The sequence below is a fragment of the Pristiophorus japonicus genome, chromosome 23 (assembly GCF_044704955.1).
Source record: "Pristiophorus japonicus isolate sPriJap1 chromosome 23, sPriJap1.hap1, whole genome shotgun sequence".
NCBI lineage: Eukaryota > Metazoa > Chordata > Chondrichthyes > Pristiophoridae > Pristiophorus > Pristiophorus japonicus.
In genome coordinates, this window is record NC_091999.1 from 31755167 (window position 1) to 31770480 (window position 15314).

The following is a 15314-nucleotide window of genomic DNA, read 5'->3' on the forward strand; positions in this document are numbered from 1 at the left end:
ACAGAAAGCGAGCATGCAGGTACAGCAAGCAGTAAGGGGGGAGTATAAGAGTAAGGATCTATTGCTACAATTGTACAGGGCCTTGGCGAGACCACACCTGGAGTACTGGGCAGTTTGGGTCTCCTTATCTAAGGAAAGATATACTTGCCTTGGAGATGGTACAACGGAGGTTCACAAGATTGATTCCTGGGAGGAGAGAGCCGTCTTACGATGAGAGATTGTGTAGAATGGACCTATACTCTCTGGAGTTTAGACGAATGAGAGGGGATCTCATTGAAACATAAAAGATTCTGAAGGGTATTGACAGGGGAGATGCTGAGAGCTCGATTCCCCCGGGCTGGAGTGACTAGAACTTGGGGGCTCAAGATAAGGGGGAGACCATTTAAGACAGAGATGGGAAATGTCTTCACTCAGAGGGTTGTGAATCTTTGGAATTCTCTGCCCCAGAGGGCTGTGGATGCTCAGTCTATTCAAGGCTGAGATAGATAGATTTTTGGAATCTCGGGGAATCAAGCGATATGGAGATCAGGTGGGAAAGTGGAGTTGAGGGCGATGATCTTATTGAATGGTAGAGCATTCACGAGGGGCTGTATGACCTACTCCTGCTCCTATCTCGGATATTCTAATATTGACATCTAAGGGGCTCTGGATTTATTAGTCCCACCCTTTATCTGAATGGAACACACTTGCTCTGAACCCTCGCTATCTCCTCCTTGAATGCCTCCCACTGCTCTGACACTAATTTACCTTCAAGTAGCTGTTTCCAGTCCACTTTGATTAAATCACATCTCCGCTTAGTAAAATTAGCTTTACCCCAATTGAGAACTTTTATTCCTGGTCCATCTTTGTCCTTTTCCATAACTACCCTAAATCTAACTGAATTATGATCACCAGCACCAAAATGCTCTCCCTTCCACCTGGCCAAGATTCATTCATTAAACCTAAGTCCAGAACCAGCCCTCTCTTGTTGGGCTTGCTACGTAATGGCTAAAAATGTTCTCCTGAATGCATTTTAAGAATTCTGCTCCTTCTATATCTTTCATACTAATTCTATCCCAGTTAATATTTGGGTCGTTGAAATCCCCGACTATTACTGCCCTATTATTTTTTTGCCCGTATCAGAAATGTGCCGACATATTTGCTCTTCTGTCTCCCTCTGACTGTTTGGGGGTCTATAGTACATCCCCAGCAGTGTGATTGCCCCTTTTATGTTCTTCACTTCTGCCATGTGGCCTCATTTGATGATCTTTCGAACATATCATCCCTCTCCACAGCTGGAATTGTTTCTTTAATCAACACTGCGACGCGCCCACCTTTTTTTTATCCCCTTCTCTATCTCGTCTTAAAACCCTGTAACCAGGAATGTTGAGCTGCCATTCCTGCAGTTCTTTTAGCCGTGTTTCACTAATAGTTACAATATCATACCCCCACATGCCTGTCTGTGACCTCAGCTTATCTGCCTTAATCCCTAGACTCCTTGCACTGGCATTGAAGTATTTCTAGATTGATTCCTGTGATGAGAGGATTGTCTTATGATGAGAGTTTGTGTAGAATGGGCCTATACTCTCTGGAGTTTAGATGAATGAGAGGTGAACTCATTGAAACACACTGGCACTGGCATTTAGCGCTGCCAAACTCCCTTATTGTCTATTTTCCAGCCTTTGTTTCCTCTGCCTTCCAAACATTATCAAAACCCCCAGTGAGGATATTGTCCGGTTCTGTTGAGGTGCAACCTGTCCGGCTTGTACTGGTCCCACCTCCCCCAGAAACACTCCCAATGCCTCAGGAATCTAAAGCCCTCCCTCCTGCACCAAACTCCAGCCATGCATTCATCTGCTCTATCCTCTTATTTCTGTACTCACCAGCACGTGGCACCGGGAGTAATCCGGACATTACTACCTTTGAGATCCTGTTTTTAATCTCTTTCCTAGATCCCTAAAATCTGCCTGCAGGATCTCATCCCTCTTTCTACCGATGTCATTGGTCCCGATATGGACCACAACCTCTGGATGTTCATCCTCCCCCCTCAACAATGTCCTGCAGCCGCTCAGTGACATGCTTGACCCGGGCACCAGGGAGGCAACATACCATCCTGGAATCATGTCTGTGCCTGCAGAAGCGCTTGTTTGTTCCCCTAACTATCAAATCCACTCCCACTATTGCTCTTCCACTCTTCTTCCTCCCCGCCCTGTGCAGCTGAGCCACCCACGGTGTCGTGGACATGGCTCTGGCTGCACTCCCCAGAGAAACCATCGCCCTCATCAGTATCCAGAACTGAAAACCGGTTAGCGAGCGAGATGCACTCAGGGGACTCCTTTCCTACTCTTGCCCCATAACGCTGAAAGTTTTTCAACTCATGTTTATCTCTTCCGAAAGTTACAAGTGAATCTGCTTCCACCACCTGAACAGGCAGTGCGTTCCAGGCCAGAACATCTCGCTGCTTCATTAGTCCCCTCATGTAGCATCTGGTTCATTTACCAATCACATTAAATCTCAGCCTCTGGTTACTGAACTTTCTGACACTGGAAATTGTTTCTCCTTATTAAGAGGATTGGGGGGCTGGAAGAGATTACAGAGATAGGGAGAGGTGAGGCCTTGGAGGGATTTGAACAAGAGGATGAGAATTTTAAAGCCTGAAGCCACCAGCCGTCTCCCCCAGTGCAGAATGTGACTCACTGCTAACAGAAAGGATTTTTGTTTACTTCCAAAAGATGCATAATGAAGGGAAATCAAACCCTGTATCTTTAACTAACAGCGACATGAGGGAAATGAATGATCTTTAAACACCTGGTCCACTTGGCACAGAAGTGTCTGAAACTCATAATATTTTGTTTCCGTGGAGTTCCTATTGACAAATGTTAAACTGTTTTGCTGACAAAAGAAATCTCGATTTAACTTTAAAACATAAATTGTTTAACAGGGGTTCACACAGACTCACCTGACAGGCCGACTCAGGATCCACCCCTCAAGCACTGCGATCGGTTGCAGAACACGCTGCTCCCTGGGCCCTCCGGCTTCTGACCTCTCTTCCTGTTGGTTCCCAGGGCCATCAATCACCACTCGCCAACATTACACTGCCAGATTAAGTTGAGAGGCTCAGAGGAAGAAATAAAATGGGGCCGTGAATCTGAGTTAAGAAATAAAATTAGAGAAGCATAATTAAATTTATGAACAAAACTCTTTAAAGTCAAATCAAATGAATTGTTGCATTGAATACATCCTTCTGGGCCAAGTGGGAAACAAGTGATGTGTGGGTTGTGCAGAGTGTCCCTGGCTCCCCACTCCAAGTGCACATGTTTCAGCTCACATCCAACTGACTGGATAAACCTTGCCCGTCTAAATCCCTTCACACAAATAGCAGCATTTGATGTTTAGTTCTGCTCAACCTTTATAAAACACTGGTTAGGCCTCAGCTGACACATTGTGCTCAATTCTGGGCACCACACTTTCAGAAGGGTATCTGCACCTTAGAAAGGGAGCAGAAGAGATTTCCTAGAATGGTACGAAGGAGGAGGGACTTCAGTTATGTGGAGATACTGGAGAAGCTGCGGTAATTCTCCTTGGAGCAGAAAAGGTTAAGAGGAGATTTGATAGAGTGTTCAAAATCATGAATGGTTTTAATAGACTAAATAAGGAGAAATACTTTCCACTGGCAGAAGGGTCGGTAAGGAGAGAACACAGAGTTCAGGTGATTGGCAAAAGAAGCAGAGGCGACATGAGGAACCATTGTATAAGCAGCGAGTTGTTGCAATCTGGAATGCACTGCCTGATAGGGCGGTGGAAGCAGATTCAATAGTGGCTTTCAAAAGTGAATTGGATAAATACGAAAGGGACAATATTTGCAGAGCTATGGGGAAAGAGCAGGGGAGTGGAAGTAACTGGATAGCTCGACCATAGAGCCAGCACAGGCACAATGGGCCGAATGGCCTCCTGCACTTTCATTCTATGAAAATAGCGGATGATCTTATCCAGAATGCTGCGACCACATATCCCCAGAAAACCAAGACCGCCTATTTCCACCTGTGTAATATCGGCCGTCTCCATCCCTGCCTCAGCTCACCCACTGCTGAAACCCTCGTCCATTCCTCGGTTACCTCTAGACTTGACTATTCCAACACACTCCTGGCTGGCTTCCCACATTCTACCCCACGTAATCTTCACCTCATCCAAAACTCGGCTGCCCGTGTCCTAACTCGCACCAAGTCTCGTTCACCCATACCCCCTGTGCTCACTGACCTACATTGGCTCCCGGTTAAGCAACGCTTCGATTTCAAAATTCTCATCCTTATTTACAAATCCCTCCATGGCCTCGCCCAGCCCCATCTCTGTATTCTCCTCCAGCCTCACAACCCCCAGAGATGTCTGCTCCCCTCTAATTCTGCCCTCCTGAGCATCCCTGATTATAATCGCTCAACCATTGGTGGCCTTGTCTTCTGCTGCCGAGGCCCCAAACTCTGGAACTCCCTCCCTAAACCACTACCTCCTCCCTAAAAGCACTGATTCTGGCTGGTTTAAATTCTACACTCACTGGTTCCCCTCCCATGAAGTTACTGACTCTGGCTGGGTTCAGTTCTACACTCACTGGTTCCCCTCCCCTGAAGATACTGACTCTGGCTGGGATCAGTTCTACGTTCACTGGTTCCCCTCCCCTGAAAGCACTGACTAAGTCTGGTTTCAGTTCCACACTCACTGGTTCCCCTCTCCTCCCCTGAAGATGCTGACTCTGTCTTGTTTCAGTTCTACACTCACTGGTTAACATTAGATATAGGAGCAGCAGCAGGCCATGCGGCCCCTCGAACCTGCTCCGCCATTTAATACGATCATGGCTGATCCGATCAAGGACTCAGGTCCCCTTCCCTGCCCGCTCCCCATAACCCCTTATCATTAAAGAAAGTGTCTATTTCTGTCTGAAATTTATACAATGTCCCAGCTTCCACAGCTCTCTGAGGCAGTGAATTCCACACATCCACAACCCTCAGAAGAAATTTCTCCTCATCTCAGTTTTAAATGGAGTCCCCTTATTCTAAGATTATGCCCTCTAGTTCTAGTCTCCCCCATCAGTGAAACATCCTCTCTGCATCCACCTTTTCACAGCCCCTCATAATTTTAAATGTTTCGATACGATCACCTTTCTATCTTCTGAATTCCAATGAGTAGAGGCCCAACCCACTCAATCATTTCACATAAATCAACTCCCTCATCCCTGGAATCAACCAAGTGAACCTTCTCTGAATTGCCTCCAAAGCAAGTATATCCTTTCGTAAATACAGAAACCAAAACTGCATGCAGTATTCCAAGTGTGGCCTCACCAATACCCTGTACAACTGTAGCAAGACTTCCCAGCTTTTATATTCCATCCCCTTTGTAATAAAGGCCAAGATTCCATTGGCCTTCCTGATCACTTGCTGTACCTGCATACTGATCTTTTGTGTTTCATGCACAAGTCCTCCCAGGTCCCGCTGTACATTAGCACTTGGTAATCTTTCTACATTTAATAATAATTTGCTCTTTGATTTTTTTTTCTGCCCATGTGCATGACCTCACACTTTCCAACATTATACTCCATCTGCCAAGTTTTTGCCAACTCACTTAGCCTGTTAATGTCGTTTTGCAGATTTTGTGTGTCCTCCTCACACATTGGTCTTCCTCCCATCTTTGTATCATCAGCAATCTTGGCTACACTACACTCGGTCCCTTCTTCCAAGTCGTTAATATAGATTGTAAATAGTTGGGGTCCCAGCACTGATCCCTGCTGCAACCTTCAAGTTACTGATTGCCAAACTGAGAATCAACCATTTATCCCGACTCAATATTTCATTATTAGTCAACCCTCTCATCTCCGGAATCAACCTTCTCTCAACTGTCTCTACTTTCCTCCCCTGAACATGCTGAATCTGTCTGTTTTCAGTTCTGCACTCCCTGGTTCCCCTCCCTCCACTCTGTCCCCTCCCCTTAAGGTGCTGTCTCGGGCTGCAATCAGTTCTACACTCACTGGTTCCCCTCTCATCCCCTGAAGGTACTGACTCTGGCTGGGTTAAGTTCTACACTCACCGGTTTTCCTCCCTCTCCTAAAGGAGCTGACTCTGGCTGGGTTCAGTTCTACACTCACTGGTTCCCCTCCCCTGAAGCTGCTGACTCTGCCTGGGTTCAGTTGTATACTCAGTGGTTCCCCTCCCTCCCATCTGCCCCGTCGCTTAAGGCGCTAACTCTGACTGTGTTCAATTCCACACTCACTGTTTCCCCTCCCTCCCCTCTCCAGCAGGCAGAGTTTAGGGAGCTAGGAGAGAGATTAAAAAGCAGGACCTCAAAAGGTCGTAATCTCCGGATTCCTCCCGATGTCACAAGTTAGTGACTTCAGAAACAGGTCGATAGAGCAGATGAATACCTGGCTGGAGAGATGGTGCAGGCGGGAGGGCGTTACTTTCCTGAGGCACTGGGACCGCTTCTGAGGGAGGTGGGACAAGGCCAAACCAGACGGGTTGCACCTCAACAGAACCGGGACCAATATCCTCGTGGCGGGGGGGTTTGCTAGTGCTGTTGGGGAGAGTTTAAACCAGCTTGGCAGGGGGATGGGAACCTGAAAATAGATTCAATAGGGAGGGGAGTAACGCTGGAATTAGAAAGCAAAAATAAAGAAAGTGAGTTTGAAGGAGAGAGGAAACAAGCAGCATAAAAGTGTAAAAAAGCAAACTTAAAGGCACTTTGTAACAAAATAGATGATTTGACGGCACAAATAGATACAAATGGGTATGATCTGATAGCCATTACAGAAACGTAGTGGCAAGGTGACCAGGACTGGGAATTAAATATTCAGCGGTACTGGACAATCCAGGAGGACAGACAGAAAGGAAAAGGAGGTGGGGCAGCTCTATTGAAAAACGATGGAATCACTGCAATAGTAAAAAACGATATTGGCTCAAATGATAAGGATGTTGAAACAGTTTGGGTGGAGATAAGGAACAATAAGTCACTAGTGGAAAAAGTCACTGGTGGGTGTAGTCTATAGGCACTGTAACAATAGCTACGCTGTTGGTCAGCGCATAAACCGTGAAATAGTGGGGGCTTGTAAAAATGGAACAGCAATAATCATGGGTGATTTTAACCTCCATTTTGATTGGACAAATCAAATTGGTCAGGGTAGCCTTGAGGAGTTGTTCATAGAGTGCATAAGGGACAGGTTCCTTCAGCAGTATGTAACGGAACTAACCAGGGGGCAGGCCATCTTAGATCTGGTCCTGTGCAATGAGACAGGATTAATAAACAATCTCCTAGTAAAGGATCCCTTGGAATGAGTGATCATAGCATGATCTGAATTTGAAATTCGGATGGTGGGTGAGAAAGTTGGATCTCTAACCAGCGTACTAATCTTAAATAAAGAAGGCTATGCAGGTATGAGGGCAGAGTTGGGTAAAGTGGACTGGGAAAATAGATTAAAGTGTAGGACGGTTGATGAACAGTGTTGTACATTTAAGGAGATCTTGCACATCTCTCAAGAAAAATATATTCCAGTGAGGAGGAAAGGGTGTAAAATAAAAGCTAGCCATCCGAGGCAAACTAAAGAAATAAAGGACGGCATCCTATTAAAAACAAGGGAATACAAAGTGGTCAAAACTAGTGGGAGGACAGAAGACTGGGAAGCTTTCAAAAGCCAGCAAAGAATGACTAAAAAAATGAATAAGAAAGGGAAGATAGACTATGAAAGTAAACTAGCACAAAATATAAAAACAGATAGCAAGAGTTTCTATAGGTATATAAAAAGGAAAATTGTGGCTAAAGTCAATGTTGGTCCCTTAGAGGACTAGACCGGGGAATTAGTGATGGGGAACATGGAGATGGCAGAAATTCTGAACAAATATATTCTATCAGTCTTTACGGTCGAGGACACTAACAATATCCCAACAGTGGACAGTCAAGGGGCTACAGGGGGGAGGAACTTCATACAATCACTAAGAAGGTGGTACTCAGTAAGATAATGGGATAAAAGGTGGATAAATCCCCAGGACCTGATGGCTTGCATCCTCGGGTCTTAAGAGAAGTAGCAGCAGGGACAGTGGATGCATTGGTTGTAATTTACCAAAATTCCCTGGATTCTGGGGAGGTCCCAGCGATTGGAAAACTGCAAATGTAACGTCCTTATTTAAAAAAGGAGGCAGACAAAAAGCAGAAAGCTCGAGACCAGTTCGCCTAACTTCTGTTGTTGGGAAAATGTTGGAGTCCATCATTAAAGAAGCAGTAGCAGGATATTTGGAAAAGCAAATTTCGGTCAGGCAGAGTCAGCATGGATTTATGAAGGGGAAGGCATGTTTGACAAATTTGCTGGAATTCTTTGAGGATGTAACAAACAGGGTGGATAAAGGGGAACCAGTGAGTGTGGTGTATTTCGACTTCCAGAAGGCATTTGACAAGGTGCCACGTAAAAGGTTACTGCACAAAATAAAAGTTCACAGGGTTGGGGGTAATATATAAGCAAGGATAGAGGATTGGCTATTTAACAGAAAACGGAGTCGGATAAATGGTGCATTCTCTGGTTGGCAACCAGTAACTAGTGGGTTGCTGCAAGGATCAGTGCTGGGACCCCAACTATTTACATTCTATATTAAAGAACTTGGAAGAAGGGACTGAAAGTAATGTTGCTGAGTTTGCTGACGATACAAAGGATGGGAGGAAAAGCAATATGTGAGTACACATATAATCTGCAAAATGACATAGACAGGCTAAGTGAATGGGAAAACATTTGGCAGATGGAGTGTAATATTAGAAAGTGTGAAGTGATGCACCTTGGCAGAAAAAAATCCAAGAGCAAGTTATTATTTAAATGGAGTATGATTGCAAAGTGCTGCAGTACAGCGGGACCTGGGTGTACTTGTGCATGAAACACAAAAGGATAGTATCAGGTACAGCAAGTGATCAGGAAGGCGAACGGAATCTTGGCCTTCCTGATCCATGTTTATGAAAGGATATACTTGCTTTGGAGGCAGTTCAGAGAAGGTTTCGGGGATGAGGGGGATGACTTATGAGGAAAGGTTGAGTAGTTTGGGCCTCTACCCATTGGAATTCAGAAGAATGAGAGGTGATCTTATCGAAACGTATAAGATTATGAGGAGGCGGGACAAGGTGGATGCAGAGAGGATGTTTCCACTGATGGGGGAGACTCGAACTAGAGGGCATAATCTTAGAATAAGGGGCCACCCATTTAAAACTGAGATGAGGAGGAATGTCTTCTCTCAAAGGGTTGTAAATCTGTGGAATTTGCTGCCTCAGAGAGCTGTGGAAGTTGGGTCATAGAAACATAGAAAATAGTTGCAGGAGTGGGCCATTCGTTATTTTTGTGACTGGAAGGCTGTTTCCAGTGGGGTTCTGCAGGGCTCAGTGCTGGGATCCTTGTTTTTTGTGGTATATATCAATGACTTGGACTTCAATGTTAGGGGTATGATTAAGAAGTTTGCAGGTGACACTAAAATAGGCTGTGTGGTTGAGAATTAAGAAGAAAACTACACACTGCAGGAAACTATAAATGTACTGGTCAGGTGGGCAGTAAAGTGGCAAATGGAATTTAATCCACATAAGTGTGAGGTAATGCATTTGGGGAGGTCTAACAAGGCAAGGGATTGCACATTAAATGCTACAACACTGAAAATTGTAGAGGAACAAAGGGACCTTGGAGTGTAGGTCCACAGATCCCTGAAAGTGGCAGGCCAGGTAGAAAAGGTGGTAAGAAGGCCTATGGAATACTCGCCTTTATTAGTCGAGGCATGGAATACAAGAGCTAGGAGGTTATGCTTGAACTGATTAGGCCGCAGTTGGAATATTGTGTGCAGTTCTGGTCATCACATTACAGGAAAGATATGATTGCACTGGAAAGGGTACAGAGGAGATTTACAAGAATGTTGCCTGGACTGGAGAATTTTGGCTATGAGGAAAGATTGGAGATGCAGAGTCCATTTTCGTTGGAACAGAGGACACTGAGGGGAGACCTGATGAAAGGGTATTAAATTATGAGGGGCCTGGATAGAGTGGATAGGAAGGACCTGTTTCCCTTGGCAGAGTGGTCAATAACAAGGGGGCACAGATTTAAAGTAATTGGTTTAGAGGAGATACGAAGGGAATTTTCTTCACCTCGATGTTTGTGGGGGTCTGGAACTCACTGCCTGAAAGGGCGGTAGAGGCAGAAACACTCAGCACATTTGAAAAATACTTGGATGTGCACTTCAAGTGTCATCACCTACAGGGCTACGGACCGAGAGCTGGAGAGTGGGATTAGGCTGGATAGCTGTTTGTCGGCCGGCACGGACACGGTGGGCTGAAATGGTCTCCTGCCATGCTGTATTTCGATGATTTTATGATTTATGACCTAGATGAAGGGACCGAGTGTAATGTATCCAAATTTGCTTATGATACAAAACTAGGTGGGACAGTAAGCTGTGTGAACACAAGAGTCTGCAAGATATATATATATAAATAGACTATGTGAGTGGGCAGTAAGGTGGCAGATGGAGTATAATGTAGGGAAATGTGAGGTTATTCACTTTGGTAGGAACAACAGAAGAACAGAGTATCTTTTAAATTATGGGAAACTTTTAAACGTTGGTGTTTGGAGAGATTTGGGGTGCCCTTGTGCAAGACACACAGAAAGTGAGCATGCAGGTATGCAAGCAACAAGGAAGGCAAATGGTTTGTCCTTTATTGCAAGGGGTTCGAGTATAAGAGTAAGGAGGTCTTGCTACAATTGGTGAGACCACACCTGGAGTACTGGGCACAGTTTTGGTCTCCTTATCGAAGGCCGGAACTTCTTGTCTTGATGACGGTGCAACAAAGGTTCACAAGATTGATTCCTGGGCTGTCTTATGATGAGATAGTGTGTAGAATGGGCCTATACACTCTCGAGTTTAGAATAATGAGAGGTGATCTCATTGAAACATACAAGGTTCTGAATGGGATTGACAGGTTAGATGCTAAGAGGTTGATTCGCCTGGCTGGACTGTTTGGTACTTGGGGGCACAGTCTCAGGATAAGTGGTATGCCTTAATATAACATAAGAACATAAAATTTCAGAGCAGGAGTATGCCATTCGCCCAAAAGCCTGCTCTGCCATTCAATGAGATCATGGCTGATCTTCTACCTCAACTCCACTTTCCTGCACTATTCCATATCTCTTGATTCCCTTAATTTACAAAAATCTATCGATCTCTGTCTTAAATATGCTCAAAGACAGAGCCTCCAAAGCCCTCTGGGGTCAAGAATTACAAAGATTAATGAGTAAAGAAGTTTCTGCTCTTCTCATTCCGAAATGGCCAACCCCTTATTTTGAGACTGTGACCCCGTGGTTCTAGACTCCTCAGCCAGAGGAAACATCCTCCCTGCATCTATCCTGTCACGCTTTGTAAGAATTTTGTATGTTTCAATGAGATCATCTCTCATTCTTCTAAACTCTAGCGAGCACATGCCAAGTCTACTCAATCCCTCCTCATAGGACAATCCTCCCACCCCAGGAACTCAGTTTGGTGAACCTTCGTTGCCATCTTCAACGGCAAGTACATCCTTCCTTAGGTAAGCAGCCAAAACTGTACACAATACTCCAGCTGCAGTCTCACCAGGGCCCTATATAATTGCAGTAAGACGTCTTTACTCCTGTACTCAAATCCTCTTGTAATAAAGACCAACATACCATTTGCTTTCTTCGTTGCTTACTGTATCTGCATATTAACTTTCAGTGATTCGTGTACAAGGACACCAAGGTTCCTCTGAACACCAACGTTTCCCAATCTCTCACCATTTCAAATAGCTGTTTCCAGTCCACTTTGGCTCAATTACATCTCAGCTTCGTAAAATTGGCTTTTCCCCAATTGAGAACTTTTATTCCTGGTCTATCTTTGTCCTTTTCCATAACTACCCTAAATCTAACTGAATGATGATCACTGGCACCAAAATGCTCTTCCACTGATACCCCTTCCACCTGCCCAGCTTCAGTCGCTAATACTAAGTCCAGAACTTCCCACTCTCTTGTTGGGCTTGCTATGTATTGGCTAAAAATTTCTGCTGGTTGCTGACCCCTTTGTGAAGGGAAATAGCTCCTTCCTATCCACTCTATCTAGGCCCCTCATAATTTTATACACCTCATTAAGGTCTCCCCTCAGCCTCCTTTGTTCCAAAGAAATCAAACTATTCAGAGGTTTGGTGGGCTGGAGGAGGTTACAGAGATATGGATGGGTGAGACCCTGGAGAGATCTGAACAAGAGAATTCGTATTTTAAAGGCTGATGCCACCAGCCATCTCACCCAGCACAGAATGTGACTCACTACTAACAGGAAGGATGTTACTTTAAACTACTACGAATGCATAATGCGGGGAAATCAATCTCTGTCCCTTTAACTAACAGCGTCATGGAAAGAGGGAAATGAATGACCTTTAAACACCTGATTAACTTGGCACTGAAGTGTCAGAAACTCATAATAGGAACTTCAGGAAAACAAAATACTGAGCAATGTTACGTTGTTTTGTTAACAAAAGAAATCTCGATTTAACTTTTAAAAGATAAATTGTTTCACAGGGGTGAACACAGACTCACCCGACAGGCTGACTCAGGATCCACCCCTCAAGCACCACGATTGGTTGCAGAACACGCTGCTCCCTGTGCACTCCGGCCTCTGACCTCTCTTCCTGTTGGTTCCCAGGGCAATCAATCACTACTCGCCAACATTACACTGCCAGATTAAGTTGAGGGGCTTGGAGGAAGAAATAAAACAAGACCGTGAACCTGAGTGAAGAAATAAAATTCGAGAAGCATGATGAAATTAACAAGGATAGACAATATAAACTGAAGGGTACAATCCGAAAGGGGGTGCATGAACAGTGAGACCTGCGGCTATATGTTCACAAATCACTGAAGGTGACAGGACAGGTTGAGAAAGCAGTTAAAAAAGCTTAAACAGGTTGCTGGGCATGACAGAGCAAGGAAGTTATGAAGAACCTTTGTAAAACACTGGTTCGGTCTCAACTGGAGCATTGTGTCCAAATCTGGGCATCGCACATTAGGATGTGATGGCCTGAGAGGGTGCAGAAAAGATTGACAAGAATGATTGATGAGATGAGGGACTTCGGTTACGTGGATTGACTGGAGAAGCTGGGGTTGTTCCCCTTGGAGCAGAGAAGGTGGAGAGGAGAATTGATAGAAGTGTTCACAATCATTAGGGATCTGGACAGAGTAGATAGAGAGATACTGTTCCCACTGGCAGAAGGGTAGAGAATCAGAGGAGATGGATTTGAGGTGAATGGCAAAAGAACCAAAGGTGACATCAGAAAATCTATTTTACGCAGCGAGTGGTTAGGATCCGGAAAACACGGCCTGAAAGGGTGGTGGAGGCAGACTCAATCACAGCTTTCAAAAAAAAAGTTGGATATTACCTGAAAGAAAACATTTGCAGGACTGGGGGAAAGGGCAGGGCAGTGGGACTAGCTGGGAGCAGGCAAGGGTTCGACGGGCCGAATGGCCTTCCGTGCTGTAACCATTCTCTGATTGTGTGAGCAGAACCACTCTGTTCCCTGACTCAATCTAAAGCCTTCCTGATTGTGAGCATCTCTGTTAAACCTGCCCTGCACCTTCACTGCTCCAAGGAGAACCACCCCAGATGCTGCAATCATCATCTTATTGAATGGCGGCAGGCTCGAGGGGCCAAAGGGCCGACTCATCTCCTATTTCTGATGTTCTCATGTGTTCATGTCACTGGTCCCCATCCTGCACCTGCTCCCTGCAGTAAGATGGCCGCCGCACATGCTCCCTGCCCTGCAGCGGGACAATGGAAAGTATTGTGACATCGAGGAAGCCCCGTCCCCCGTGGCGGGCAGCCCCGTGCTGCCCAAAGATGGCGGCAGAACTCCCGGCAAACCCCGACAGTAACCAAGGCCCGTCCCCGCCCGAAGGTACCCCACCCGCCGACTCGGCGGCAAATCTCACCGCCCGAGCGTATGTGAGTCCTCAGGGAGGCTGGGCGCACTGCCCAGGCTGCTCATCCATCCTCCGTGGGGGAGGGGACAAAACATCATCCGTCCGCAGCTAATCTCCCACAATAGGCTGGCCCCGCGCCTGAGCACAACTCCGCCTCACCTCACCTGGGCCCCGAGCTCAAAGGCTGCGAGCGGAGCCCACCAACAAACCACCCAACCGCCCGCCCGCAACACTCAGCCCGCAGCCAATGGCGAGGCGGCGCGGGGCACCAGCCCACCCAGCGCTCTGCTCCGCACCAATCAGTGGCGGGGGGCGGGGCCTCGGCACCAATCAATCACTGGTCGCTGAAGGTACTGACTCTGGCTGGGTTCAGTTCCACACTCACTGGTTCCCCTCCCCTGAAGGTACTGACTTGGCTGGGTTCAGTTCTACACTCACTGGTTCCCTCCCCTGAAGGTACTGACTCTGGCTGGGTTCAGTTCTACACTCACTGGTTCCCCTCCCCTGAAGGTACTGACTCTGGCTGGGTTCAGTTCTACACTCACTGGTTCCCTCCCCTGAAGGTGCTGACTCTGGCTGGGTTCAGTTCTACACTCACTGGTTCCCCTCCCCTGAAGGTACTGACTCTGGCTGGGTTCAGTTCTACACTCACAGGTTCCCCTTCCCTGAAGGTACTGACTCTGGCTGGGTTCAGTTCTACACTCACTGGTTCACCTCCCCTGAAGGTACTGACTCTGGCTGGGTTCAGTTCTACACTCACTGGTTCCCCTCCCCTGAAGGTACTGACTCTGGCTGGGTTCAGTTCTACACTCACTGGTTCACCTCCCCTGAAGGTACTGACTCTGGCTGGGTTCAGTTCTACACTCACTGGTTCCCCTCCCCTGAAGGTGCTGACTCTGGCTGGGTTCAGTTCTACACTCACTGGTTCCCTCCCCTGAAGGTATTGACTCTGGCTGGGTTCAGTTCTACACTCACTGGTTCCCCTCCCCTGAAGGTACTGACTCTGGCTGGGTTCAGTTTTACACTCACTGGTTCCCCTCCCCTGAAGGTGCTGACTCTGGCTGGGTTCAGTTCTACACTCACTGGTTCCCCTCCCCTGAAGGTACTGACTCTGGCTGGGTTCAGTTCTACACTCACTGGTTCCCCTCCGCTGAAGGTACTGACTGTGGCTGGGTTCAGTTCTACACTCACTGGTTCCCCTCCCCTGAAGGTACTGACTCTGGCTGGGTACAGTTCTACACTCACTGGTTCCCCTCCCCTGAAGGTACTGACTCTGGCTGGGTTCAGTTCTACACTCACTGGTTCCCCTCCCCTGAAGGTACTGACTCTGGCTGGGTTCAGTACTACACTCACTGGTTCCCTCCCCTGAAGG